The sequence below is a fragment of the Pteropus vampyrus genome, unplaced genomic scaffold (genome assembly GCF_000151845.1).
Source record: "Pteropus vampyrus isolate Shadow unplaced genomic scaffold, Pvam_2.0 Scaffold98, whole genome shotgun sequence".
NCBI classification, from domain to species: Eukaryota; Metazoa; Chordata; class Mammalia; order Chiroptera; family Pteropodidae; genus Pteropus; species Pteropus vampyrus.
Genome location: NW_011888879.1, coordinates 1532296 through 1535346, shown reverse-complemented (window position 1 = coordinate 1535346; position 3051 = coordinate 1532296).

The window sequence follows — 3051 nt, the reverse complement described above, 5'->3', positions numbered from 1 at the left end:
GTCTGATCTCAGAAGCTAAGCAGGGTCGGGCCTGATTAGTACTTGGATGGGAGACCACCTAGGAAGACCAGGTGCTGTAGGTATAAATAATAAATAATAAAAAAAATTATGAGGCATCCTACAAAACAAGAAAGTATGGCCCATACATAGGGGGAAAAAATCAATTAAAACATGTCCATGAGAAATCCCAAATGTTGGTATTTACTGGACAAAAACTTTAAATAACCTATTATAAATATGTTCAAAGAGCTTAAGGAAAGCATGTCTAAACTGGCTGAAGCCAAAACCAAAACTGGCTCAAAAAAAAAAGAAAAACAGAGAAAATTTGAATAACGAGTAAAACTACTGAACTGGTGATTAGATAGTGGTGATGATTGCGCACTCTTGAAAATATAATAAAAACCCCTGATTGTACACTTTAAAATGGTTAAAATGGTGAATTTTATGTTATATGAATTTTATCTCAATTTTTAAAAAAGTACAATAACATATCACTTTAGAATTACAACAATGGCTAAAAATTTAAAAACTGACACCACCCCATGTTGACAAGGACGGGAGCAACTGGAACTTTCATAGACTGCCAGTGAGAATTCAAAATGATATAGCCATACTGGGAAACAGTTCAGCAGTTTCTTATGAACATATGCTTACCAGATGTGCCAGCAACCTCACTCCTAGGTACTTTACCCAAGAGGAATGAAAATATATGTCCATATAAAGATCTATATGTGAATACTTATATAGCAGCCTAATTCATAATAAAGCCTTAAAATGAAAATGATCCAAAAGCCCCCCTAACAGACCGTGGTACCAGAATGATTAAAAGTAAAATTTCTGATAATAACAATTTCAATCCTGGATATACACTCAAGAAAAGTAAGTGGATATAGCCAATAAAAAAAAGACACATAAGAAAGTTCTAAGCACTATTATTCATAAGGTCCAAAAATTTGACAAAACCCAAGTGTCAATCAGCAGTAACATGAATAAGTTAAATGTGTTATAAAATCATAATGAATATACAGAACAACTAAAAAGAATGAATGGCTACACATCAACAAGGATGAATCTTACATAATGTTGAATATAAGAAGCCAGATGTAAGACTACATACTCTATGATTCCATTTATATAAAGTCAAGAACAATTAAAAGTAATCTATGGTGACCAAAGTCAGAATAGTGGCTCTCTATAGCATGTGAGGTGGGGAGTGGTAGATACAATGGATATTGCCTGGGAAGCACATGACCCTCTGGGATGCTGGAACAGTTCACAATCTGGTTAGTGGTTATATAAGTGCGTACATATGAAAACATTTATCAAGCTAAACATTTAAGATTTATGCACTTTATAGTGTGTACATGAACCACAATAAGTTTTTTAAAAATATAAGGAAATAAAAACTACCCTGGTCTTCCTAGCCTCCAATAAATTCTTTATGGTGGTCTCATTAAAAGTTTCCATTTAAAAGTATATGTCATTATGTCACTTCTCTGTACAATTCTTCAGGGTGTCCTGTTGCCATGATTTCTCTGTCATAGTTTTTATGACATGTCTGGTCCCTGCTCAGCTTTCAGTCTCATTTCTCTGGGTTTCAGCCAAACACTTTGCAATTTCTCACCTCCAGATCTCCAAACCATCAGTTTCTTTTGAAATCCCCATCTCACACCACCCCAAACTAAGCCTTCAAGAATCAGCTCACTCAAGGACTAATGTCTCTCTGCAGCCCTCTTTCACAGCCGCCAACTTCTTGGAGAAGAAATCGAGGAGAATTAGGTGCTCCTTCCTCTCTGCTCCCACGCCTCTGTTCCACATCTGAACTACAGCGCCTATTCCGGGGTAAGCAATGTTATGTAGGCTAATTTAGTACTGATATGTTTTTATCCCACTATACTGTGAGTTCCTTAAAGGCTCACAGGGACTATTTTTCCTTTGTATTCCTATCTTCAGTATCTGTCTCAGTGGCTGGAAGATAAGAGGTATATATTTGCTGAATGCATGAACTCAGGCTCTAAAGATTTTTTCCTACCAATCCAAGTAAATATATTAAGTTATAATTATTTTTTTATCTTATTCAACAAAGTCATTGACATCTGATCTCAGCTTCTGACCAGAATGAAGTAACGAATGTACCCATATTAGACTCATAAGCACTATCAGTCAAAAGCAAAGAAACTTGAGGTTTTGGTAAACCTTTGCTTGTTGCAGGCTTTCCTCCAATTTCTACTAGATTTTTCAAAATATCATAATAGCTCAAAGATTCCCTTAAATCTTTTTTAGACCTCTAGGATCCCAGACTTCTGGATAACTATTTATGAACTAAAGATTCATTAAAGAGAATAGAGTGATACATACCTTAGACTTTGATGTTAGTTTTCACGAAGGACATATATTGCTTCCAACTAATGCCTAGTTGGGGCATGGGCAAAGTCACAATACAAGATAAAGTTACCACCAAATAGCCATTTATTTATTCTATGTGCAGACCAACATAAGACATGGTTTCTCTTCTCAAATAGGTATAGACAACCACAAAGAGCATGTTGTTCTTTCTTACATGCAGCTTTCTCGTGCTTTCCTCTGCTGTTCCATTTCTTCATTCCCCTCTGTGTCCAAGAAACCCCTGCTGAGATCTGTACTTGCTCTTGAATACCTTCCCCAAAAGACAACTCTCAGAGCCCTAAAACAGAACAAGCCAGGCAGCAAGATCATTCGTCAGAAGTGAGTTTAGAGATGGGGATAAGAAAAAGTTTAGAAGTAGAGGGAAGAGAAGGGCTAACCTGAAGTTTATATCCTGACTTTTGTTTATATTGCACCTCTGTTTTAAAAGCCTGGACTCAAGAGTTCTTCATTTAATCAGCCCATACAGGGTAAGAAATAAATGAGAAATTATAGAAAGGACTGAATGCTGTAATTTTTTTTCAAGAACTACTACAGAACATATATTCATGGAGGACTTCATAGCTTTCCAGACTGATCTACTGACTATTAAAAGACTACTAATTAAATCTGCCTTATTCCTAATTAAAGCTTTAATTTGCCACCACT